The 26789-nt window shown below is 53.3% G+C and overlaps 1 long non-coding RNA gene across 3 annotated transcripts in view; it reads left to right on the top strand.

Annotated features, from left to right (window-relative positions):
- LOC143270099 (uncharacterized) overlaps positions 1 to 26566 on the top strand; it is a 45357-nt gene extending 18791 nt beyond the window's left edge. Inside the window, exons 1-4 of one of the 3 annotated variants that reach the window (XR_013047026.1) lie at positions 1575 to 5274; positions 14513 to 14685; positions 23739 to 24868; positions 25176 to 26566. This is a non-coding gene — a long non-coding RNA (uncharacterized LOC143270099). Of the gene's footprint in view, positions 1 to 1574; positions 5275 to 14512; positions 14686 to 23738; positions 24869 to 25175 lie in introns of those variants that run through there. The other 2 variants (XR_013047027.1, XR_013047025.1) reach the window with 2 other exon arrangements.
- The last annotated feature ends 223 nt before the right edge of the window (positions 26567 to 26789 follow it).

The following is a 26789-nucleotide window of genomic DNA, read 5'->3' as shown; positions in this document are numbered from 1 at the left end:
CCAGGGTTTTCCACACCCAGGCACTACCTGCTTTTGGCTTGGCTGACCGCTGCCCCTTCCTCAGTGGGCCTGGGCTGGGCTGGAAAGTTGACCTGGGATCTGATACCCCTTCTGCTGTGGCTCTTCTGGGTGACTAGACTGAGCCCCGACTGTACACTGAACCTCAAGGCCTCATTTGGGCAGGATGGCCTGCCTCTCTCTAGCCTTGCCTTTGAGAGGCACCTGTGCTGTTCAGGAGTCTGGGCTGATGGTGGTGTCCTGGTGAACAAGGCTAAGCAAAGGCCAGCTTGGAGTCACTGCCCAAGGAAGGTACTGCCAGACGACACTCTGACCTAGACAAAGAACTACGGCAACGAGGGAATGCTGAGGGATTGGTAGTCTTCCTCAGGGAAGAGCATACCCATTGTCAGCCTTGATTGTGTGTGTGTGTGTGTGTGTGTGTGTGTGTGTGTGTGTGTGTGTGTGTAACATTAGATATTATATATGTACTATATATACATGTATATAATGGACAGGTTATATTTGTGTAATTGGAAATGTATGCATACACACACACACACACACACACACACACACACACACACACACACGCACACACAAACATACACCAATTAGAGAAAAAGAGGCCGTACATTTCAAAGAGAGCAGGGGGTACACGGAAGGGATTAGAGAGAGCAAAGAAAATAAGGGAAATGACATAATCATAGCATAATCTCAAAAATATTATAATTAAAGCTGCCCCCCCCAGATGTCACCTTGTCCGGGGGTAGAGTTGGCTTCAGAGGGCAGTAGGGGCTGGCTGGGCCTGACCCCTGCCATCTCTGGATTGGAGGAACTGGAGCAGGACCATGTGTACAATCACACGTGCATGCATGCACAGACCAGGGAATGCTGGGAAACCGTTCCTGTCCATTTCACCCAGGTCTTACTGGGATTTCACAGAAAGACGCCTGTCCTGAGCCGCTGGGGGAATCCTTCTCCTGGCAATGGAATGTTCCTGTGGAGGCAAGGGCCCAGCCCTCCCAGGCGGTCCGGTCTTCTATTCCAAGCAGGCTGCGGTGTGGAGCTTCTCTCACTCTGGGCTCAGCACCCTCAGAGGGACCTCCTGATGGCTGTGTCTCCCTCTCTAGATCCAGGCTCGAAGTCCTCATGTCAAAGAGGGGTCCCCAAGGATGGTGGATTTTATAAATCCTAAATTAGGACAGGAGATTAAAGCAAACAAACAAAAAAAGAAAAAAAATAGAAAAGACAACATTGGAAGTGGGTGATCCCTTGTAAAGAGGTACAAAAGGAATTGTATGTCATTATGACTGGTGAATGGCTTTTCTTTTCTTTTTTTTTTTTCAAGACAGGGTTTCTCTGTGTAGTTTTGGAGCCTGTCATGGATCTTACTCTGTAGGCCAGGCTGGCCTCGAACTCACAGAGATCTGCCTGGCTCTGCCTCCTGAGTGCTGGGATTAAAGGCGTGCGCCGCCGCCACCGCCGCCGCCGCCGCCGCCGCCGCCGCCGCCGCCGCCGCCGCCGCCGCCGCCGCCGCCACCACCACCCAGCTGCTTTTCTTTTCTTAAAGACTTATTTTGTATTCACGTGTTTGTATGTCTGTGTGAGTGTACGCCATGTGCATGTCGGTGCCCGTGGAGGCCAGAAGAGGGTGTTGGGTCCTTTGGGGCTGGAGTTGCAGGTGGTTGTGGGCTGCCGATGTGGGGGCTGGTTCAGGTCCTCTGGAAGAGCAGCCAATGCTCTTAACCACCAGGCCGTTTCTCCAGCCCTTTCTTTTCTCGTTAATAGTCAGGAGATCAATTCTAGGCAGGAAGCTCTAGCATATGGGATCCTGAAGTAATCTAGCCTTGGACGCGCCTTCCTCCATCATTTTCCAACTCAACTCTGTCAGGCTCTCCCGGCCCCAAACCCACTACTCCGCTGAGCAAGGACACAAGGAGGTCCTCACGGACACAGTAAGCCAGGTTAGACACAGCAGCGGGAGAGGTGAGGAGGCCGGGTTCCGGGCAATGCTGGGATCCCGTGGAGAAACGTCACTGACTAACTGGGCTGTGAGAAAAGACTCCAGGGCTGTGCGCCAAGGGTTTGTGCCCCTGGAATTGAAGGGGTGGCCTTGCCCTCGACTAAAACAGAGAATGAATTTTGTTGTCTACTCACAAGCTTTGCTGTTATTGTTAAACCGTTAGAACTCGTCCACGGCCGGAACGGAGCAGGCTGTGAGTGGGGTCACCCCAGTCTGTGAAGGTTCCCTGAGGCCCCCGGGGAGGAAGAGGGAGGTTTACCTCCTGCCTCTGTGGCAGGAGAGGGCACAGTAGTGCGGAAAGGCTTGTCCTACCCTCCCAAGTGCGCTGGGTTGGCAGGAGACCCGGAGATGGAAACAAGGCCGGGATGTGTGAAGAGGAGGCGAACACAGGCACTTTCTGTGCAGTTAGTTACCAGAGCCCTGTGGAGGAAGTGGTCAGGGGGCTGAGGACGGTGGCTTGGATTGTTCCAGCCGCAAACCCTCACAAGCCACCAGGCCAGAGGCATATGCCTGGCAAGTGAGTCCCTGGGGCCCCTCAGGGTAGAGGCTGTCAGGAAAGCACTGTGTTGCTGAGTCCTTGTCTGGGACTCTCGGGGTGTCAAACCTCCTGGAAATACTCACCTGAAGAAGTGGCCTGGTCCCTCAGCCGTTGCCCACGAGATCACTATTTTGGGCTTGCTTAATTGTGGGGCTTAAATGACTCTGCCCCCCACATCAGTGAGGAGGTGAAGCCGTTCTGAGAGAGAACCAGGGGAGCCGCCCAATGTGGAAACACCAAGTCTGGGTCTTAGGGGAGTGGCCCCAGGTACCCACACATTTACAGAGCCACCCTGGGGACTGGAGCTCCACCCTGGGGAGACACTTGGCCCACACTGTGGGTGTGAAGGAGAGGCAAAGCTCACAGAGCTGTGGGCAGGTGGCCTCGGGAGGAGAGCTCCGGTTAGGTGAGGACAAGAGCCCTCCGGTCACCGAGAGGTCTCAAGGCATTTGCACTCCGAGCCCTCCACAAGGGCTCAAGCCACAGAGACAGCGAGGGCTGTGTGTGCTCAAGCAGAGGCCTGAGCAGTCCCCCACCCCCAGAGATGGACACCATAGCCCTTGTGGATGCAGCTAGATCCTCAGGACTTGGGGTGTGTGTGTGTGTATCTCTAGGTACTTAACTCCTCCTGAGGGGCAGCACCCTTCTTTACAGCTTTAGTCCCATGAGGAGAAAGCAGTACCCCTAAAGCTCCCTGCACCTGAGAGTGGGGTGCACGATTATTCATGAGGCTGGAGCTAGAGATGAGCTGGGCCTGGGGTGGGACTATGGGGTTGCCTCTGTCTTGTACAGAGTGAGTCCTTGGAGTGGTTGCTCTGCATCATGTGACCTCTCTCTACTCTCTAGAAGCTTTCAACCCAGGTAATGCCCCCAGCCTAGGACTTGCCTACTCAGAAAGACAGTCAATGAATAAATAAATGTGCTCTGTTGAGAGTTCATCTAGTGGGGATTCCTTCACAGAAGACAAATGGCCTCCTGTCCCACAGGAGATGTGGTTTAGCCTCCAGGGGGGTATCTAGGATTGACAAGAGACAGGACAGCTCCAGAGGGACAGAACCTGTGGTGACTTGGGGTGGGGGAACCCCTGGAGCACATGTGGAAGGCTCAATGCCAAGGCCTCTAGAATCTCTCAGCTAGCTTAAGGCCTACGTAGGGATGGCCAGGAAAACCCAGTGGACTCCATCTCTGGAATCGATTCCAAGGGTCGAGACAGAGGACCAGGAAAGGTTTAGCTGTAAGGTTCTTCCCGGCTGTTACCTATAAATCTGAAAGACTGGGAGCAGGCCCAAGTGTCCAGCCCAAGGGGATTGGTTAGAGGATACTCCATCCAGCAACTATGAACACAATGAAGCTTTTACAAGGGACGCTGGGGGCTGGGGAGGTGGCTCCCGGGGAAACACATTTGCTCTGAAAGCTTGGTAACCTGAGTTTGATCCTTGAACCCATGTAAAAGGTGAAGGGTGGAACTAACTCTGCAAAGCTGTCCTGGGTTTCCATGTATGGGCCATGGTATGCTCACCGTCACTGTCACGTACCAGGAGTGTATACACACACACACACACACACACACACACACACACACACACACACACACACACCCCAATGAATAAGTAAGTGAATAAATAAATAAGATTAAAAGAACTGAAAAAAAGGCAATGAAATAAAGCAAAAATCTCACAACTGGAGCTGGACTGGTGGCTCCGTGGTTAAGAGCACTCACTCGCTGCTCTTTCTGAGGACCTAAATTTGGTTCCCAGCACCAACACTGGACAGGTCACATGTGCACATACCTACACACACAATTAAAGATAAAATGAATCTTTAAAAACACTCCCCATGATCATCACACTCAATGGAGACACCCATTGTTAGCATATGCCCAGATATTTAAATAAAATTTGGATAATGTTATGTGCATATGTATATAAACATACATGCCAAGTCCTGATTTCTCTTTGTAAACAATACAATAAGAACCAGAGAGATGGGGGGCTAGGGAGATGGCACAGGAGTTAAGAATACTGGCTGCTCTCCCAGAGGACCTGGGTTTGATTCCCAGCACCCAGAGTGTGGCTAACAACTGTGTGTAATTCCGGTCTCAGGAGAGCTGATGCTCTCTTCTGGCCTCTGCAAGTATTCCACAGACATGGTACACAGACATACATAGCCATAAAGTAAAAATAAAGGGAAAAATTGAAGAAGAATAAAAGAATTCGGGGGGCTGGAGAAAGGGTTCAGAGTGTATACTGCTCTTTCAGAAGACCCCAGTTTCCATACGGCACCCATGCCAGCAGCTCTAGGGGAGGCCGACGCTGCCAGGCTGCTCCTTCCGACGCTGCAGGGCTGCTCCTTCCGGCAGGCACTGGAGAGAAGCCACCCCTTGCCTCTTCAGTGTCTCACGCTGACCTATGTCCTTTGGTCTGTGGCCCCTTCCTTGACCTCTGTCCCCTCAGCCTATCAATCTCTCCTACTCTGTGTCCCTGTTCCAAAGGCAGGCCCCTGGGTAATCCAGGTCCTTACCTCACCACAGGGCAAAGTCCTCTGTCAGGAGACCTGCTAGGGTCAGAATGCCCGAGCCTTCCACAGGCTCAGCCCGGGGCTGGGGAGGCAGGGACAGAGGAGGGGTGTCCGCAGAGTCCTGGAGACCCTTCCCTGGGAACGGAAGGAGGGTACCGAGCTTCAGCTACCAGAGCCCCAGACTGGCTGGAGAGGAGTGAGTAGCTTTGAGGAGTTCCTCCCGGAGTCTGTCGGGTCTCTTTGGTCTGGTGTTTCCTTAAGGACTGTGAACCCTTGCCCATCCCTTTGCCTTGGCACACCCGGCACCCAAGTCCTCCAAGCTGGTTGAGTCTGTGTCTTTAAACTGTAAGGAAGAGAAAGCCAGGCTACCAAGAATAACATTTTACTGACTTGGCCTGGGCTTTGGAATCTGTGTTTTTAACAGCTGTCCAGGTGATTCTGATGAGCAGACAGTTTGAGCTGACCCCCCCCCCCCCTTTTCCTCTTTCATTCCCCTTCAGCAAACTGTTTTTTTTTTCAACTTTGTTTTTCAGTGAAAACCATTTCCTCCTCACTGTGGACCAGAGCCAGACCAAGGCTGTGCCGGCCTGTCTCTCCCACGTCAACAGTCCTGAATGCATGGTGGAGGACAGGGCTATCGTTTTATGCCCTTCCTCTTCCTCAGTCACCCTTGCTGGCACCTCCCTGTGGGGCTCAAGGCCCGGTCACCAGAGGCAGGGTCAGCCCTACCTCCAACAAATCACAGCGGGGAGCAAGCACCAAGGGCCACACTGACCCCCCCTTTGATATCTTCATTTTTCCTCTTGCATTCTATTTCTCCATTCCAGGCCCCAGGGGACCAGCCAGTGCCACCCCCACCTCAGCTAGCAGCCTTGGGCTTCATTTGCAGAAATTTAACAACCGGGAGCTTCCCTAGGCCGAATGAAGCGTCCCCATCGGGAGGGAAGGGTGTGGGATTTGGCAGAAACCTGGGCTGGGTGGAGGGGATGGCTGGATTTCTTTGGCTCTCGAAGGCCTCTCCTCCTCTGGTGGGATCCACAGCTCCATCCAGTTGCCTCCTGATCTGGCTTTGGGAGGTATGGAGAACCAATTTCATGGTGAGCTCTGCTGGCTGAGATGCTGGGGCAGCTGCAGGAGGGGACTGGGGTGTTGTCCCTCACCCTGTCACTGGGACCATCTGGAGGAAGGCCAGCCTTCCCATGCTAAATAGTGACATTGCTCTCTCTATGACTATAGTGGTCATAGGCAGCTCCCTTCAAGCTGGACCTCCAGTTGGAGGACACAAGTTGGCTTTGACGAAAATAAAACCCCTACATCATGTATTCTAGTGGTTTCCAACGCTGTCTAATTTGCAGCAGCACCTGGGAGGGTTGTTTATTAATTAAACATTTATAGATGGAATGTTGTATATTTTATAGCTGAGGATAACCCTGAACTTCTGATGGCCCTGTCTCTCCCCCCCCTCCAAGTGCTGGGATTACAGATGTGTGCCACCATGCCTAGTTTATGTGGTACTGGGGATTGAACCCACGGCTCCCTGAATGCTAGGCAAAAACTCTACCAATCAATCTACATCCCCAGGCCAAAAGGAGATTAATTTAGAATACGTCCTAGTGAGGGCTTCTGCTGCTGTGACGAAACACCATGACCAGAAGCAAGTTGGGGAGGAAAGGGTTCATTTACCTATCACTTCCACATCATAGTCCATTTTCAAAGGAAGTCAGGACAGGAACCCAAACAGGGCAGGAGGAGGCAGGAGCTGATGCAGAGGCCATGGAGGAGTGCTGCTTACTGGCTTGCTCCCTGTGGCTTGTTCAGCCTGCTTTCTTATAGAACCCAGGACCACCAGCCAGGGATGGCACCACCCACCTCCATCAATCACTAATTAAGAAAATGCCTTACAGCCAGATCTTATGGAGGCATTTTCTCAATTGAGGCTCTCCTCTTTCAGCTCTAGCTTGTATCAAGTTGACATAAAACTAGCCAACGCATCATCCCTGCCTGATTAGTTAGAGTCTCTTGGGGGAGTCTTGAGCTGGGAGGGTGTGAATTTTTTTTTTTTAAGATTTATTTATTTATTATGTATACAGGAGAGGGCACAAGATCTCATTACAGATGGTTGTGAGCCACCATGTGGGTGCTGGGAATTGAACTCAGGACCTCTGGAAGAGCAGTCAGTGCTCTTAACCTCTGAGCCATCTCTCCAGCCCGGGTGTGACTTTTTAAAATCAGCTTGTGTTCCTGACTCCAGAGGTTGAGCTTGAAAAATGAGCAAGCGATGGATTAGGGAGGGTTGGGTGTCGTAGCAATTCTTATCAATACAGTCATCCTTCATCAGGGACTCCATGGCTCACCTTTCTTCCGGACCTGGGAAGAGTGTCCAGTTATTATTATTTTTTTAATTTAATCCTGATTTTTATATCCATCGGTGTTTTGCCCACATGTGTGTATGTGTGAGGGTATCAGGTTTCCTGGAACTGGAGTTACAGACAGGTGTGAACTGCTGTGTGGGTGCTGGGAATTGAACCCAGGTCTTTGGAAGAGCAGCCAGTGCTCTTAACTCCTGAACCATCTCTCCAGCCCCGAGGGTGTCCAATTATTGTCTCTGTCTTCCTGAGGAGGAAATGACCATACACACAGCCAAGAGACACAGAGCTGGAACCTAGGCCTTTCTCTCAACGCCTGTGTGAAATCCCAGCACTCTCTTGGGGACCAGGCCAATCTGTGGCCAGACTGTGACATTAGCACAAATACCTCCTGCCTCGGGGTGTCTGGAGCATCCTTCGTACCAGATGTTCCCAGCTCTTACCTACAGAGCACCAAAGGCACCTTCAAGGCTCTGTGTAAAGAGGGGGTAGCCTGGGTGATCCCTAGCAGAAGCTGGCTGGGAGCAGTGGTGTATGCCTTTAACCCCAGGAGGCAGAGGCAGGCAGATCTCTGTGAATACTAGGCCAGCCCACTCTACAGAGTGATTTCCAGGCTTCAGTGAGCTACACCCTGCAAAAGAAAAATAAAAAAATAAAAAAATAAAGGAAAAGAAAAGAAAAGAAAAGAAAAAAAGCACAGAATATGAACTAGAGAGAGCTGGTTCAGTCAGTAAAAGGCTTCCTGTTCAAGCATTGTGTCTTAGCTGGGGTTTCATTGCTGTGAAGAGACGCCATGACCACAGCAGCTCTTATAAAGGAAAACACTTAACTGGGGCTGGCTTACAGTTCAGAGGTTTAGTCCATTGTCACGGCAGAAAGCATGGCAGTGTGCAGGCAGACATGGTGCTGGAGAGGAAGCTGAGAGTTCTACATCTGGATCCAGAGGCAGCAGGAAGAGACTGAGACACATTGGCCAGGCTGGAGCTTCTGAAAGCTTAAAGTCCAACCCCTAGTGACGCACTTCCTCCTACAAGGCCACACTTCCTCCTACAAGGCCACACCTCCTCCTACAAGGCCACGCCTCCTAGTAGTGCCACTCCCCGTGAGCCTATGGGGCCATTTTTATCCAAACACTGCACCCTGGTACCTCAGTTTGATCCCCGGCACTCATTTTAAACAGATGGATGTGACGACACATGCTTGTAATCCCAGAACTAGGGTTCGGGGATAGATAGATCCTGGCAGCCAGCCAATCCAGCCTGCTTGGGTGAGCTCTAGGCCAAGGAGAGACTCTGTCTCAAAAATCAAGGTGGGACCTGGCAATGTCACCCCACCAAGTAAAAGTGTTTGCTACACAGCCTGACAGCCTGAGTTTGATCTCTGGAACCCCTGTGAAAAAGCCAGATGTGGTGGCATGCACCTGTAAATCCAACATTCCTCTATTGAGGCGGGAGGCAGAGGCAGGGGAATCGCCCGGAAGCTTTCAAGCACAGCTATCCTGGAGTCCACAGACTGGCAGAGGAGAAAACTGACTCCAGAAAGCTGTCCTCTGATCTCCACAGGCTCACAAGGCAGAAAGCAGGAAAGAGTGCAGGAGGAGGGAGTGGAGGAGGGAGTGGGGGGGGAGGGAGTGGGGAGGAGGGGTGGGGGAGGAGGGAGTGGGGAGGAGGGAGTGGGGGAGGAGGGAGTGGGGAGGAGGGGTGGGGGAGGAGGAAGTGGGGGAGGAGGGAGTGGAGGAGGAGGGAGTGGAGGAGGAGGGAGTGCGGGAGGAGGGAGTGGGGGAGGAGGGAGTGGGGAGGAGGGAGTGGGGAGGAGGGAGTGGGGAGGAGGGAGTGGGGAGGAGGGAGTGGGGAGGAGGGAGTGGGGGAGGAGGGAGTGGAGGAGGAGGGAGTGCGGGAGGAGGGAGTGGGGGAGGAGGGAGTGGGGGAGGAGGGAGTGGAGGAGGAGGGAGTGGGGAGGAGGGAGTGGGGAGGAGGGAGTGGGGAGGAGGGAGTGGGGGAGGAGGGAGTGGGGAGGAGGGAGTGGGGAGGAGGGAGTGGGGGAGGAGGGAGTGGAGGAGGAGGGAGTGGGGAGGAGGGAGTGGGGAGGAGGGAGTGGGGAGGAGGGAGTGGGGAGGAGGGAGTGGGGAGGAGGGAGTGGGGGAGGAGGGAGTGGAGGAGGAGGGAGTGGGGAGGAGGGAGTGGGGAGGAGGGAGTGGGAGAGGAGGGAGTGGGGAGGAGGGAGTGGGGAGGAGGGAGTGGGGAGGAGGGAGTGGGGGAGGAGGGAGTGGAGGAGGAGGGAGTGGGGAGGAGGGAGTGGGGAGGAGGGGTGGGGGAGGAGGGAGTGGGGAGGAGGGAGTGGGGAGGAGGGGTGGGGGAGGAGGGAGTGGGGAGGAGGGAGTGGGGAGGAGGGAGTGGGGGAGGAGGGAGTGGAGGAGGAGGGAGTGGGGAGGAGGGAGTGGGGAGGAGGGGTGGGGGAGGAGGGAGTGGGGAGGAGGGAGTGGGGAGGAGGGAGTGGGGAGGAGGAAGTGGGGAGGAGGGGTGGAGGAGGAGGGAGTGGGTAGGAGGGAGTGGGGAGGAGGGAGTGGGGGAGGAGGCACTGGGGAGGAGGGAGTGGGGAGGAGGGAGTGGGGAGGAGGGAGTGGGAGAGGAGGAAGTAAGGAGGAGGGAGTGGGGAGGAGGGGTGGAGGAGGAGGGAGTGGGGAGGAGGGAGTGGGGAGGAGGGAGTGGGGAAGAGGGAGTGGGGAGGAGGGGTGGAGGAGGAGGGAGTGGGGAGGAGGGAGTGGGGAGGAGGCAGTGGGGAGGAGGGAGTGGGGAGGAGGGAGTGGGGAGGAGGGAGTGGGGAGGAGGCAGTGGGGAGGAGGGAGTGGGGAGGAGGCAGTGGGGAGGAGGGAGTGGGGAGGAGGGAGTGGGAGAGGAGGAAGTAAGGAGGAGGGAGTGGGGGAGGGAGTAGGGGAGGAGGAGGAGGGAGTGGGGAGGAGGCAGTGGGGAGGAGGGAGTGGGGAGGAGGGAGTGGGGAGGAGGGAGTGGGGAGAGGGAGTGGGAGAGGAGGAAGTAAGGAGGAGGGAGTGGGGGAGGGAGTAGGGGAGGAGGAGGAGGGGGTGGGGGAGGAGGAGGAGGGGGAGGAACAGGGGGCGTAGGGGAGGAGGGAGTGGAGGAGGAAGGGGTGGGGGAGGAGGGGTGGGGGAGGAGGGAGTGGAGGAGGAGGGGGTGGAGGAGGGAGTGGAGGAGGAGGGGGTGGAGGAGGAGGGAGTGGAGGAGGGAGTAGGGGAGGAGGAGGAGGGGGTGGGGGAGGAGGAGGAGGGGGAGGAAGAGGGGGCGTAGGGGAGGAGGGAGTGGAGGAGGAAGGGGTGGGGAGGAGGGGTGGGGGAGGAGGGAGTGGAGGAGGAGGGGGTGGAGGAGGGAGTGGAGGAGGAGGGGGTGGAGGAGGAGGGAGTGGAGGAGGGAGTGGGGGAGGAGGGAGTGGGGAGGAGGGAGTGGGGAGGAGGGAGTGGGAGAGGAGGAGTGGAGGAGGAGGAAGTAATAGAAGAGGAGGGAGTGGGGGAGTCACAGTTCTGCAGGGGGATTTGGGTAGAGAGTTTTGGTTTAGACTGAGGACTGAAGGCTGCTCCCCTTTAGAAACAATCTGAAACTGAAGGATGAACTGGAGCCAAATGGAATCTGGGAGTGCGGAGAGAGGCCCTAGCAAGGTTGTCAGGAGGCACAAAGGGCCTGAGGTGGAGCATATGGACTGGATGCTGGAGGGGCTGCAGCAGAGAGCGAGCTGGAAGGCGCAGCCACTGCTGGAGAAGCCAGCCGGAGCAGGGTCTTTTGCTTTTCCTGTGGAGTTGGGGGTCAGGCCCTCCGCCACAGGATCTTATAGCCTTGAATTTGCTCCTCTGTGCACCAGGAAACCCTTGAAATGCACATGACCATAAGCAGGATTTGTGGTCCAGGCCCTGGGCAGGAGGGATCATCTTGGTGGGCAGGGGACAGAGGAAAGAAAGGCAATGGGAGCCTCTGAGGGGTTCTGGTAGTGCCTGAGCTCCAGCGGGATGTCCTGACAGGACAGAGCAAGCATGCTGGGGAGGTATATGCTGGTCCTGCTTCCAGATGTTCACAGCTGGTGCTGGCTTTCTTCTGCCCTAGGTCTGGAGACAGGTACCTCCTGGGACCTCCCTGTAGGAGTCAGGCAACCTCTCACCTAGTTCTTGCCCTCCCCCCAGAAGAGAAGGCAAACAATAAACTCCTGTGGTTCCTGATCATAGTCTTCACCCCTTCCTCTGGGTCCTTGGGACAAGGGCTGTCATAGCTGAGATCTGGAGCGCCCACAAGAGCTATGTAGTAAAAGCTAGAGCCCAGCATGAGGAGTCATTGAGAGTCCGCAGAGCCTGTGGAATATTCCTTTACACTGTGTGAATATATGTCGCTGTGATTGATTTGATAAAGAAGCTGACTGGCCAGTAGCTGAACAGGATAAAGTTAGGTGGGAGGAACAAACAGAATGATGGGAAGAAGAAGGGCAGAGTCTGGAGTTGCAAGCAGACACAGAAAAGCAAGATGGGCATGCCGTACTGAGAAAAGGTACCAAGCCACATGACAAAGCATGGATAAAAATTATGGGTTAATTTAAAATGTAAGAGCTAGTAACAAGCCTGAGCTATTGACTGAGCATTTGTGATTAATATAAGCCTCTGTGTGGTTGCTTGGGACAGAAACTTCTGCCTACAAGAGCCTTCAGTGGGTGGGGCCTAGTGGAAGGAAGTTTGTCCTTGGGCTTTGACACTACTAAGGGGGGATCCCCCTCTCTTTGATTCCTGGCTACCATGTAGGAGCCTTCTCTGCCCCACACTCCTGCCATGAGCTCTGTGTTGCCACAAAGTAATAGGACGAAACAACCGTGGACGGAGACCTTTCCAAATCCGTGAGCAAAGAAAGCTGTCCGCCTTTGAGTTGATTAGGTCAGTTTTTTGTTAGTTGATTGTTGTTGTTATTTTGTTCCGGTGGTGGAAAGCTAGCTAACTAGGGACATCCTCTGTTGCTGGGGTACACTGTTTTACTCTCAGTTCTTCCAGTTCTGAGGCCCGCGGACCCTCTTTCCTCATTGGACCTCTAGTTAAATGGGCGTGGCCTCTCCACTCTGCTCAGAGCGGTCTCGGAAACTCACATGGCCTCCTTTCCATGGTGAGAAGCAAGGCTCGTCTACCCTGCATTCAGTACCAGGAGGCCGTTGCTATCAAAAAATATCCCGACAAAAAGCAGTTTAGGGAAGAAAGGATTTGTTTGGCTTGCGATTCCAGGTTACAGTCCATTCCTGCAGGGAAGTCCTGGCCGGAACTTGAAGTACCGCATACATCCCGGGTCAAGAGCCAGAGGATGAACACAGCATCCTTGCTTGCTGGCCGCTGCTGCTCAGCCAGTGTTCTTCACACATCTACAGCTCAGGGTCCAGCTCATGAAACGGTGCCACCTGCATTCAGGTTGGCTCTTCCCACCTCAAGGAATAAAGACAGTCTCTCCACAGACACGCCCACGGGCCAACCTCATCGCAATAGCGCCTCCACGGAGACCCCTTTCTCAGATGATCCTACGTTGTGGCAAGCTGATGCTTGAACCAGCCCCCTCGTACGATGAGAGAGGCCCTTTTGGAGGGCAGGCTGAGCAGAGTGTGGGGCTAATCTCAACTCCTAACTGCTCCTCTCCTATTCTAAGCCCCTCCGAGGCAGGGTTTCTGTAGGACGGAATCAGTCCCTGACTTGGACACGGGGAGCTATTCCACAGTTCTGGGAGCACTGTGGAGGGCTTTAGCTCCCTTAGACTTGATGGGACACTTTCTGCAGCAGGGGACTCCTGAGTCAGAGATAACGGAGTTGGGGAGACACCAGGCAGTGGGGACAGCATGGTCTAAGCCATGGCTGCATCTCCTCACAGGCATGTGCAATGGCCTCCAAGTTCTAATGTTTCTAGGCATAAAATGCAGCATCACCTCCCCCAGCCCTTCGGGCACCTTAGCGGCTCACCTGGCTTCCAAGGGCTCTTGGTTACCCTAGGGGTTCGTGTCAGCACAGTGCTGAGGAGGCCAGGGGGGGCTGCACGACTGAGCCCCGGGAGACCGAGGCACTGGGAAGAGTGTTAGGAGAGGGACCCACAACCCTCCCTTCCCTCTTCTGCGTACCTGTCTTCACCACCTCTCCAGCCTCGTCCACCAGGGGCTAAGATTTCTTCCCAAACGATGGGTGGGCAAGTGAGGTCCAGCCCTGGAGAAAGTTAAAACTAAGATCCTGGGGTTCCAGTAAACTCTTCAAGGGCAGAGCATGCTGTTCGGGTAGACTGAGAGCCCTGCGGTGGGCACAGCCTCCTGGTACTGAAGGTGGGGTAGACAAGCCTTGCTTCTCACCATGGAAAGGAGGCCATGTGAGTTTCCGAGACCGCTCTGAGCAGAGTGGAGAGGCCACGCCCATTTAACTAGAGATCCAATGAGGAAAGAGGGTCCGCGGCCCTCAGAACTGGAAGACCTACCTTGAAGCAACAGGTGAGAAATTGATGCCCAGGGAGGGGCCTCTGCTGCAGAAGGGTGCACAGTGAATCCCAACCTTACAACCTGTGAATGAGCAATGGGGATTTTACCGGAGTGATCAAGTTATATATCTTAAGGCAGAGATTGCTGAGGCAGGTCTAATCTAATCGCAAGTGACCTTAGAAGAGGGACAGAGGACGAGCTGGAATTAGAGAAAGTGATACCATGAAGGGAGCAGAGGTGGAGGTGTTCTTTTCTCTGAAGGTGGCGGAAGGGGCGTCAGGCCAAGGGATATAAGCATCTATTAGACACCTACAAAAGGCAAGGAAGGCCGGCCGGTGGTGGCGCACGCCTTTAATCCCAGCACTTGGGAGGCAGAGCCAGGCAGATCTCTGTGAGTTCGAGGCCAGCCTGGGCTACCAAGTGAGTTCCAGGAAAGGTGCAAAGCTACACAGAGAAACCCTGCCTCGAAAAACCAAAAAAAAAAAAAAAAAAAAAAAAAAAGGCAAGGAAGTGAACTTCCCTGAGCCTCCAGGGGGTTCCACACTGTAGATGTCTGACTTTAGCCCAGTGACATTGAGTTTGAACTTCCAGCCTCCAGACCTAGAGAGGACACGTGCTGATTGCAGCCATCTGCATCTGATCTGATCTTGGCTATGGCAATCACCGGAGAGTTACCCTTGCTGAGACATGAGGAAGGAGCCAGTGGCCAGTCCTGCTCGGTGACCCCAGCTTTGAGAAATGGATGAGCTGGGCGAGGAGTGATGGTGAGTCCCTGAGGACACTAGTGTGCTGAGGCGGATGAGCTGGTGGGCCTCTGGGAGATGTGTGCGTGTGTCGGAGAGAGGAGAGACCATGCCTTCTTCATGCCTTGGGATTTTCTGGGCGGATGACCCTCCAAAGGCATGTCAACATTTTTCTCTCCAGGAAAAAATAACTCAGCCTCTCTGAAGAACTCGGCGTTTCACACGCACACAGGGACTTGTGGGTCCCAGGGAGACACGAGTTTTGTCATTCGCTCCAGGCAGCTTTAATGTTCTTTGTGGGGGCAGGCGAGCAAGGGCTAAGGGCTGGGGACTCCTGGTGACATCTGGATTTCTCCAATGCTCTTGGGGTCCCGCGGAGTCAGCCCCCCCTCCCCTCCAGTGTTTCCTGCTTCCATGAAATCTCGGGAAGGATTTGACACATTTCCTAGCAGGGGAGCCTGGTTGGAATTTCCAGCCTGCTTCCAGATGTGGTGCCGACTGGGCTGTGGAGCTTCGCTTTGGAAGGCATCTGGGACACCGGGAGTCTCCTTGGCCCCCCAGCACTGACCTGTAATGTCATGCATGTCCTCCTTCCTCATGCTGAGCTGTGTGGTTGGGCTTTCCATGGGGGAGCCCATGGGTGTGGTTTCACCCACATGAAGAGGGCTGAAGCTGGCAGGGCACAGCCCCATCGTCAAAAGGTGGCCTAGTGAAGCGGGACAGAGGGACCAAAGGAGAGTTGATGAAAACCCTCCAAAGAGCATCACTATAGACCCAGGCCTGGTCAGGGGCTGGGTGCCGAGTGGGCTGGTAGGGATGAGGGGAGGAGAAGGGGCCCAGGGGTCAATAATGAGTTCCTGGCCCTGGGCTGCTGCAGAGCAAGACGAAGGGCAGGCTCTTCACCAGTCAGAGCTGGTTCTGGTGCCTGGAACAGCTCCGTTTCCTACAGAGCACTGCCAGGGTCAGAGGGTCCTCAACAAGGAAGAGTGCCTTCAGAAGGGGAGTGTGTCCTCACGGGTGTCTCAGCAAAACGAGGGAAGGACTGAGGATGTCGTAGAGCTGGAGAGATGGCTCAGTGGTTAAGAGCTCTTGAGCTGGGTTTCCAGCACCCATTTCCGGTAGCTCATGACCACGTGTAACCCCAGGTCCAGGGGATCTGAAGTCCTCTTCTGGTGTCTGTGGTCACCTTCACTCACATGCACATACCCCAACACAGACAGGCACACAGACACATAATTAAAACTACATCTAAAGAGGATGCCCCTCTCTACCCCCAGCAGGGCCTGCTAGTGGAGGCCTGTAATCCCAGCTACCTAGGAGGCTGAGGAAGGAGGATTGCAAATTCAAGGCCAGCCTGGACTACAAGAAGTGAGTTCGGGCTGGAGAGATGGCTCAGAGGTTAAGAGCACCAACTGCTCTTCCAGAGGTCTTGAGTTCAATTCCCAGCAACCACATGGTGGCTCACAACCGTCTGTAATGAGATCTGGCACCCCTCTTCTGTATACATAATAAATAAATCTTTTTTTTTTTAAAGTGAGTTCAAGACTAGCTCAGGCAACTAACTTAGCGAGACTATCTCAAAACAAAGGCTAGGTGGTAGGAGCTCTGGTCTAGCATGTATCAGACCTTGGATTCAATACCTATTAACTGAAAGAAGGAAAAAAAAACAGGAAGAAAGAAAAAAGAAAAGAGAGTGTTACCCTCTTCCGTCAGCCATTCTTTTTGATACTCAGAAAAAATGTACCCTCTACCTGAAAGATGTACGTATCCCAGTCCTCAGAATCTGGGCTCTGGTCACCTTACAGGCAAAGGGGCTTTGCAGGCGTAAGTACATTAAGGCTCTGCAGACCGGAAGATTGTCAGGCTTGTGTGGGCGTCTCCGTTCTCACAACAGTCCTCAGAAGAGAGAGGGGAGCAAGCGAGGAAGAGCCGGTGGGAGCAGTGAGGGTCTGAAGGGGCTGCCTGTGGCTGACTTGAGGGCAGGAGAAGGGGCCACACACACAGGATAAGGATGGCCCTGGACCCTGGGAAAGGCAAGGGGGCCTCTGCTTCAGTACAGCCAGCCTGAAGAGCCTTGAGTCCAAGGATGCCGCTCTTGGGAGCTGGCCCCAGGGGCAGTGTGCTGAGACCATTGTGATGAGACCATTGTGATGTAAGCCTCTCTGCATGAAGCTTGTTATAGGAGCCTTGGAAGCTAACACAGCTTCCTGTGGTAGGGCCCAGGGTCTATTTCACTCCCTCAGGCCAGGCATGCTCACAACCACGGGCTGACCTGTCCCCTCAGCCCCAGGGAAGCTCCAACACGGGTCCGAGAAGTTGCCGCCCCCAGCTAGGACTTCCAGCAGCGGGGCACAGCTGGGCTCTGGTCCTGGCTTGGTCTCAAGCTTGGCTTCAGCTCTCTGTCCTCTAGGGGCGAACCAGCCATCCACCCACCAGCCACCAGCAGCCACCCACCTTCTTCCTGCCTACCTTTCTCCCCCCAAAGAACAAGGCCTACAGATTGCAAATGGAATCAGAATAGACCCAGAGCTCTGGCCATCAGCAGCACCCGCTGTCAAAGGGGTCTTAACAGACAGACTCAGGGGCTGGGTTGAGATGTCAAAATCCTCCTTTGCTATCTACCCCCCTCCGACCCACACACCTTTTTTTTTTTTTTTTTTTTTTTTTTTTAACTAGGGTCTCACAATATAACCTTGGCCCAAACTCAGAGATATGCCTGCTTCTGCCTCCGGAGTGCTGGGATTAAAGGTGTGCGCCACCACACCACACACAGCTTCTCCTTCAGGGAGGGTCTGGCTATGTAGATCAGACAGGCTTCTTAAAATCACAGGCAATCTTGCTTCTTCCTTCGGGGTGCCAGGATTACAGGTGTGCATACCACACCTGGCTCGCATTACTTATTTTTTTTTTCCCTCTTTGCTTACAAGCTCAAGCATGCATGTCTATGCATGTTATACAGGCAGCCAGTGCTCACACTTACTCATGGGGCTACGCACAGTGCTTACATGTGCAGAGAGGATGCCTCAACACAGGCCAGCCATCGTGGTCTTGTTTGTAGATTCACGCCCACAAACACAGACACATTCATTTTATTCCCGCTCACCAGGATACACACAAGCACAGACACACCTGTGCATGAGTAAAGACCACCCATGCATGTGGACACCTGTGAACAAGGGCCGAGAGCTGTGTGCAGCCTGCCCTGCCCCCAAGCCCTCTAGCCCTCTGCTCTGGAGACCTCTGCTGGTGGAGTCAGGAACTGCTCCCCAACTCGGCAGATGCTGAGCTGAGCTGAGCGGGAGGTTGGAGGGAGGAAGATGAGAAGAGAAGAGTCCACCAGGGTCAGATCCCAGGCTCCATGTTACTGCTTCCACCTGGCCCGTGCACGTGACTTTCTTCAGCTTCTACTCCAGTGCAGAAGGAGAGATTCCTCTCGAAAAAGTTTCTCACGGGCTTCTTCCAGACCTAGGTCCACCCTGCTAGAGCTAGTGTGCCTGACCCAGAGAAGGGGCCCCGGCCTGGATGCTGCACACACGCCTCTCAGTCTACGACAAGACTTCACCTTGCGCATACAGGGGAACCCGTGCCGGTGTCTCTCATTCCCTTCCTCCGTCTTGTGCTGTTTTCTGGTGGTGCTAGGGAGTGAAAGCAGGGAGGGGCCTTGGAATAAGAGAGATGAAATTGAATTCTGACGTTAGCTCAGTGGCAAGTCTACCAGCAACGACCCTAGGGCGTAGCTACTGTTTCTCAGCATCAGTTTCTCCAGGAGGATTGGAGCCCTGGCATTTTGTGCCAGGGTGACTAACTGAGACAGAGTACTCAGCGCCCAGTGTCGGGCAGAAGCCATCTCTATGAGGCAATCTGAACCGCCAGCATCTTAAGATGATGGAGAAAATCGTGCCGGGAACCGTGCCATGGGCCAGATAACCTCGCTGCAAGAGATGAGCCGTCGGTAAAGCAGCCGCCGATCTCTAAGGGGCTTGGGCAGGGTCCGAAGAGTTTTTGTTTGTGTAGCTGGGGGAGCAAGCTGGGGTCACGGCTGAACTTCAGAGAGGAGATGAAGTGGTGTCAGCAGGCATCCTCCTTTCTGTCTGCTCCCTCATTTCCGCAGGCAGGAATCATTTCCTCCAGGTTAGAATTGGAACTGACGGAAAGCAAATATTGGTTTGGTGGGAATATGGCGTTATCGCCTTGCCTGGCTTCCCACGGCACAGCCCTGTTTCCACGGGGCCCCTGCACACATGCAGAGGGTGTTCGTAGCTGTTCGCAGACCCGACTCGCACCCCTCTGCTCCTCTCGGTCGCCCCTTGTCCTTTCTCCTTGCTCTGTGTGCGCACAGGGCCGCTTCGCCACCCCTGCTTCCCTAGCTCGCTTTTGAACGTCCGTAATCACGCTCGCCCGATCCACGGCTGGGCTGGGCTTGAAACGTCTTTCTGGAAAGTGGGCTGGCATTGCAGCTGATGGAGCAGCTGATGGAGCGAGGACTCGGGCTAGTGAGTCTCAGCTGGCAGAGTGTTTGCCTAGCATGCACGAAGCCCTTCGCTTCATCCCCAGAACTGCATGAAACTGAGTGTGGCTCACAGTGCGCACCTGCAACTCTGGTGTCCAGGAGGTGAGGGGAACAGTATCAAGAGTTCAAGGTCATCCTTGGCAATACAGTGAGTCCAAGGCCAGGGGCTACGTGATTCAGGGGTCTCAGAAATTTAAACACACACACCCAGACACAGACAGACAGACACACACACACACACACACACACACACACACACACACACACACACACGCAAAGAAAATCAGACTCAGTATATGATTGGGACTCCATTTCTGAGGCAGGGCCCTAAACGTCTGTTTGAGCCATCACCAAACTGGGCTGTCTCCCATCTACATAAGAAAGAAAAAACAGCTCCATGACAAGGCCAATATGGAGGACTGGAAAATGATGTGGGTCTAGAAAAGTCTGCTTGTTTCTATGGCTGGTACCCAGAGAAAAGCCAGCTTTTTCTCAGGAGTATGGGGTGATAGGCGGGGCATTGGGGAGGAAACCTCCAAGAGCTTTTCAAAGACCTAAGAAACTGGAATTATTCTTTTCTATTTTTCTGACTCTTGACTCGCTTTTTCCTGGAGATGGGGGGCAGCCTTGGTTTCACCTCAGTCAGCTAGACAGAGCACCCTGGTAAAGAAAGGCTTTCTGAGGCAGCAGAGGAAGTCCATAGAGCTGTAATCAGAGTTGAAAAGATGGCCTGAGAAGGAATGGGCTGAGCCACCCCGAGCAAGGTTTAAAACAAAAACAACCCCCCACAAAGAGAAACAAGATTGTGGTACATACCCCACCTCCCAGATAGTCCCAAGGCTGGCCAACACGTGATACCACAAGCCCAGGACAGCTTGGTCACTGTCTGCAGCAGGTGGAGGGGTCTCGGGAAGATCAAGGAAGTGGGGAACCCCGAGGTCATGGGTTCAGATGTTCCCTCTGACTGCATTGGAGGATGTCCACCCCTTGGGAATCTCCTGCCTACACCAGCCACTCTCCCTGGCTGCTGGTGAGGGGAGTGTGGGGGAAAGCCAGAAGGATGGGGGCCAGAGAGAGGAGGATGAGAGACAAAAGCCAGCTCAGGGAAGTCCTGGAAAGAGCCTCATAGTGGGGGGAAGAGAACAATGGCCCTTTGTTGAGTGAGCGTCCACCTCCACTCACAGGTCCTGGCAAAGGGAAGCCCAGAGGCAAATCAAACACCACCCACACCCACGGGCTGCCCACAGAGGCAGGTGAGTCAGAGCCCCGGCTTAGCTGATAACAGTCGCCAGCAGCCCAGAATGCATCCCTTGTTGATGGCTGTCCCTATTCGCCCCCTCCTCACAGCTGGGCCTGCTGGAGCAAGCCTGAGGGTGGGGCTTACTGGCAGGAAGCAGAGCTGCCTGGGAAAATGCAGAGAGGCCCGGCCGGCTGCCCTGCAAGGTGTTCTGTGGTAACTTGAAGATGCAGTGCGGCCAACCTACAGGAAGCAGAGTCAGCTAGGAGAAACCACATGCTTTTTCTCCTGTGCTCCGGGCCAGCTGTGTTCTCTACCCACCAACCCAATCAATCATTCCTGCAGAAGGCAAATACCACTTTCAGTACTAAGGCAAGGCTGTGGGCTGTACATGGCCCAGACCCAACTTGTATCAGTTTGGGAGGAAAGGGGTCTTAATGACTGCGCAGGTGGGCCAAGGATGGGGAAGGTCGGAGGGAGGCTGAGGCCGACTTGATGACCAGAGAATCTTCTGCGCCTTCTCCTCGCTGTCTCTCAGGGGCTGACTTCGCCCTTGCTTCTGCAGATGGGCTGTGCATCCCGCCCAACCTAGAGAGAAAAGGACGCATGTCAGTCAGTTCAGAGTTCTGACCAGAAAGGAAATGGTATTATTTGTTACCAGGTTTGGTTAGAAAGTTTGTAAGGGCTTCTGGGAGGGCTCCCTTCAAACACGTGCCCGGATCTAGGCTGGTCACTGTGGCCAGGGAGATGTCCTGCTGTAATTTTCTCAGATTCTGTCCTTTGCCCTACCCGTTGACAGTGGGTGGGATTACAGGCAGACAGGTACGAGAACCTCCTTGCTGCACATTTGGGGTCTCCTGTGGCTCAGCTGTGAGTTGGCCCTCATAACAATGTTACCTGTTCTCTGATAGATCAGAAAGTGTTTTCTGGAGCTGAAGGGATGGTTCAGTGGTGAAAAGCACATATGACTCTTATGAGGACTGGAGTTTGGTTCCTAGCGACCATACAGATGGCTCCAAAGGGATCTGACACATCTGACCTCCCTGGGTACCTGCATCCATGTGCACATACTCACATGCAGACACCCACACATACACATCATTAAAAAAAATTTTTTTTAACAAAGGTTTCTTCTGGATACATGGCTTTTTGGGGGAAAAACAAAAACAAAACTTCTACCTTTACTAGACTCCCTTGCAGCTAAGGACATCCATGGGTCTAAAAGTTCTAATCAATAGGGTATGCTCAAAACAATGTGTGCAACTTAGAGATGGCGCCTTTAAAAGGGGGGATTGGGCCTCTCCTGGCCCTGTTTCTCCCAAAGGGTACAGGCTGCAAGCCTGTGTAAGGTCATCTATGTGAGGTCATATCTTGGGTCATATATGTAAGGGCACAGCCAAAGGGATGGCACTGTAGTGGGACAGTTAGAAGCAGCTGAGCTCTATTTTGGCCCCAAACTGTTCATTCCTGGGCTGTTACATAGACAGAAAACAATTCATTTTGAGCTGGAAAGATGGCTCAGTGGTTGAGAGTATTTGCCCCTCTTAATGAGGACTGGGGTTTGGTTTCCATCACCCACTTTCTGGCTCACTACCATCTGTAGCTCCAGTTCTGACGCCCTCTCCTGGCCTCCCTGGGCATGAGGCATACATGTAGTGCACATACGTAGATGTAGGTAAAACACCAATACACGTTATATATAGGTACATAGTTTGGTTTTTCAAGACAGGGTTTCTCTGTGTAACAGTCCTGGCTGTCCTGGAATTCACTTTGTAGACCAGGCTGGCCTTGAACTCTGCTTGCCTTTGCCTCCTGAATGCTGGGATTAAAGGTGTGTGCCACCACACACTCTCGGCAAGAATAAATATATTTTTAAAAAGAGTAATCCGTCTGGTTGGAGCCTCTTTGATTTAGGGTCTCTGTTCTGTCAGCGACCTCTGTAACCGAAGCTGTATATCTGGAGACCTTTCTCTTAGCATCCACGGTTTTGAGCCCTGAACCCCGCCCCTTTCACAAGACAGGATTTGTTTCCTGCCATAGTTACTTCTGTCCCAGAAAAGGCCTGCTCGTGGCCAGCTCTTTGCTGAGATTGGTGGAAAACAAATGATGGAGTTCTCCTTCAGAAGTTATTCTCACCTTTCCCCGCTTGCTGGGTGTGCTCTCGTGTGCTCCTGTTGCTGTGATAAAAACCACAGCCAAAAGCAATCCAGGAAGGAAAGGGCTGATTTTATTTTACATCTTACAGTCTATCCTGAAGGGAGTCAGGGCAGGGATTCAGTAGGAACCTGGAGGCAGGAACTGAAGCAGAGGCCATGGAGGAGTGCTGCTATCTGGCTTGCTCTCTGAGGCTTGCTCAGTCTGCTCTCTTATATAACCTGCCGAGGAGGAGGAGGAGGAGGAGGAGGAGGAGGAGGAGGAGGAGGAGGAGGAGGAGGAGGAGGAGGAGGAGGAGGGTGGTGTTGGTGGCACCTCCCACGGTGGGCTTGGCTCTCCAGCACCAAGTGATCAATCAAGGAAATGTTCCACAGGCTACTACTCTACAGGTCAGTTCTGCCTTCCCCCAGAGGACCCTAGCCTATGTCAAGTTGACAAAAAAACTAGCCAGCTCAGTTATACTCCAGAGTTCTACATGTGACTTGACAAGTCTCTGGCTCCGTGTAGGAGCCCCTTCAGAGTGGAGGCCCTGCCCCTCCCTGTCCTTAGCCAGGTGGCCTGTGAGTGGTCACTGCCCCTGCCTCGCTTGAAAATAGGAGTTGTGTCCCTGATTCATGTAAGGGTGGCCCAGCAGATAAGTCCCCCCTCTTCTTATGAGTTAGGGAACCAGAGGCATTCAAGTGACCCAGAACCACACAAAGGACACCTCTGGAGACATTGCTGCTAGCTAGCCCCCTCTGGTTCTTCCATGCCTGCACTCCCACCCAGCTCTTATTTGGTCCGGATGCCTCAGAGAGGAAACAGAAAGGGCCAGAGGCTGTGAGAGCACCAGCCTAGTAGGTCCTGGGTCCTTGGGATGTGAGGGAGGCGGAGCCTTCTTATAGGTCAGCCACAGAAAATGATTGCATGGCTGTGTCTGACGAGGCCTCCTCCCCTTCATCATACCCTTTCTTGATGGAAGAAGCGTAACTGAGTTGAACCCAACTGGGAACATTCAGAAGCAGACATTGCCTCAGACTACAGAAACACAGGCTGGACCTGGAGTGGGCTTTCTCCTTTAGGTACCAAGTGTGTTAAGGGAACAATGGCGGCCAGGCTCCAGCCTCTCTTGCAGCTTTTCTCGCTTCTTAAGCGGCTGGCTTCGTTTCTCGTTTCTTCCAACTCTTTCCTTAGATGGAGACTTCCAGGACCATCTTGATGGTGCCTGTTTCCTCCGACGGGGACTAGGAGAAGATGGTGGAACAGAAGGCAACGTTAGAAGACCAATCTCCACACTGCCTTTTCCTGACACCGGCTGTGGACCCAGGGAGGAGGTATCGGCTTTGGGTTGCCCTTCTCATCAAGCCCGAAGGACATCAGGGCTGGCGAGCCTTAACCCCTCTGCAGCCAGGCCACGGGGAGAAGCGTGCAGCTGTTCTTAATCCTGACCTTCCTGAGTCCCAGGATCGCTCCGCTCCCACCCCAGCTGAGACTGGCTGGGCTGCCTGTCTCCTTTCCTGGGATTCTCCCTCTTTTCTTTCCATAGACCTTGAGCCACGGTTTCCACGCAGCCCTCTCCGGAGGTGCCAAATCCCTCATTCTCTGCACCTCAGGGCCGAAAGGTAGAGTCGGGTCAATTATTTCCCCCATGCCATTTCCTGCCCACTACTTTCTTGCATCCTCTCTCACCCTCAGCTTGCGCCACGGACATCCCCTGCTTCCAGCTTTGCCCCGCCCCTGCTTTGCCCCACCCCTGCTCCCAGCTTTGCCCCGCCCCTCTTTTTCTCTGTTCTTACCAGTCTCTCAGGCCTGCATGCCATGCTGCTTCACTTAGTGAAGACTCCAGCCATACTAGGGTATTCTTTTCTACCCTTACTGGAGTATTCTAGAAAAATGGAATGGCCTGTATTCATACTCTGGCCGCTGGCTGTCTTCACCTTCATCTCCAGGCACTCTGGTCTCACCTATTCATGTCCTGTAAACTTTATGGTCACTATAGCCTCAAACGCTTCTGAAACAAGATTTCACCTCCCTCTAAGCACCCATCACTTCTACGCCTTTCATCTCCATGACTCCGGGGCCCTTGCAACACGTATCTGGATTCATGACAGTTGGCAGAACCGATTTTAGGAAAGGTGGGTATGTACGGTCTTGTTGGAGGAGGTGTGTCACTGGATTTGAGGTTCCAGAAAGCCCACGTAGTCCCAGTTAGCTCTCTCTGCCTGTGGATCATGATGTAAGCTTTCACCTGCTGCTCCAGCGCCATACCTGCCTTCAGCCATGCTCCCAGCCATGATGGTGACCAACTGTAACCCCCTGACACTGTAAGCACCGATTAAACTCTTTTATGTGTTGTCTTGGTCATGGTGTCTTATCACAGTAATAGAAAATAACCAAGACAGCTATATAAATAAAATATTTATACAAAAGGTGAATCTTAACAGACTGCATGGAGAATGAGGCCTTTTATTGATGTTAAAGGCAGCTAATATAAAATACACAGGGGTTGGGGATTTAGCTCAGTGGTAGAGCACTTGCCTAGCAAGCACAAGGCCCTGGGTTTGGTCCTCAGCTCTGGAAAAAAAAAATAAAATAAGAAAAATATACAGAGGTTTTTGTTTTTGTTTTTAGGAATATAGAAAAGCAGTAAAAACCATATGATAAAGAAAGCATGGTAATATTACAGGTAGGATTCAGGATGTTGGCCACCTTGACTAGAAGAAAGTAGTGGGGTGCACTCTGTGGGGAGATGTGGGTTATTGCTAATGCTTTTGTTTGTGTGGTATTTTTACAGGTGCATACTATGTCATTAAAAGCAACTAAATAAAAGTAAATTACGCACCACAGGTTGATGAGTGTGTCCAGGATCCGATGTTGAGTTGAAGGAATGCATGGGTTATCATTACATCGCTCTCTTATAGATATACCATGCATCCCTTATCATCCTGCTAATCCACAATCACCCAGGATCCTTGCTGATCTCTCTCATCCTTCTTGCCACACGGATGAAACATCCCCGTTTCTTCAGGCCAAGAAAAATGTTGTTCACTGTTCTATTCCCATCCCTTCTCATCATCTCAAGGGCTCTGCTCATTTCCTGGTCCCTGTGTTCTCATTCTCCATCAGGCTCTCTCTCCCTGTGTTCTCATTCTCCATCAGGCTCTCTCTCCCTGCCGAGCCATTTTTACCAGACACAGTCTAGTCCCTCTCATCTTAAAGACAAAGTCTTGTTAGGGAGGATCGAAGTTTGCCTGACACAGCCAAGGGACCCATAAGTCAGTGCACCCAACAAGGAGGTTGACTCTGGCAGCACAAGGTTCCTCATGGGTGGCTTCTTTTTCTGTGTTGCTCTGTCATCCTTAACTCCCAGAAGGGGTTGGATACTCCAGCCACTTCCAGCACCTCAGTCATCGGCCGGAAAGAAAGTGAAATGGAGGGTGAAGAAACATCTGTTTCTGCAGCTGCTGCCTGAAGTTGCATATCCACCATGTTCGCTCACAGACTTGGCCTTATGGCGGGCATCTCTGGTTGTGAGGGAAGCTAAGGCACAGCCTCTGAGTGTCAATCACTTGAGTGTCACTAACGAGGAAGAAGAGCATGAATACGGAAGCTGGTGATCTCTTCTCTCACACAAAATCGGCTAATCCTTTCCCAAGTTCAAAGCCCACAGGGTTTTATCCAGTAATTACTGCAACCAGCTCAAACCGGGACTGTAGTGGGTAGCCATTCCAGCTTTGACCTGGAAGTTCCAACCCCCATTGAGTCTTCGATAACTGTCACGCCTACAAGGCGGGGCTGAGAGAGGACCCTTAAGACCCGAAATCCAGATGCGTCACCTCTCTTGGTTCCTGGACCCTGGACGCTGGCGGTAGACCGAGCAGAGTTCTCCAGAGAACACCGCCGGACTGTGCCATGCCTTTCCCAGACCCTGTTACCTATCCCTTCACTTGTAAGTTACCCCACAACATAAACCTCCCTTTTAACTACGTGGAGTGGCCTTAATAATTTCACCAATACCTGGCGCTCGGGTCTTCAGCGTCCTCTCTCAGCCCCGCCTTGTAGGTGTGACCATTGCCGAAGCCTCAGTGGGGGTTGGAACTTCCAGGTCAAAGCTGGAATGGCTACCCACTACATCGGACCCTCCTGGTGATTGTATGATCTTTACATGAACTTCAGATATTGATCTAATGGCACATAATCAAAAGGCAGGTTGTCCGCGTGCCTGCCTCTTTCCGCCAACCACCC

Source organism: Peromyscus maniculatus, chromosome 22 (assembly GCF_049852395.1).
Source record: "Peromyscus maniculatus bairdii isolate BWxNUB_F1_BW_parent chromosome 22, HU_Pman_BW_mat_3.1, whole genome shotgun sequence".
Lineage (NCBI taxonomy): Eukaryota > Metazoa > Chordata > Mammalia > Rodentia > Cricetidae > Peromyscus > Peromyscus maniculatus.
Note: the sequence above shows the minus strand (reverse complement) of the source record. Positions and strands in the feature narration are given on the sequence as shown.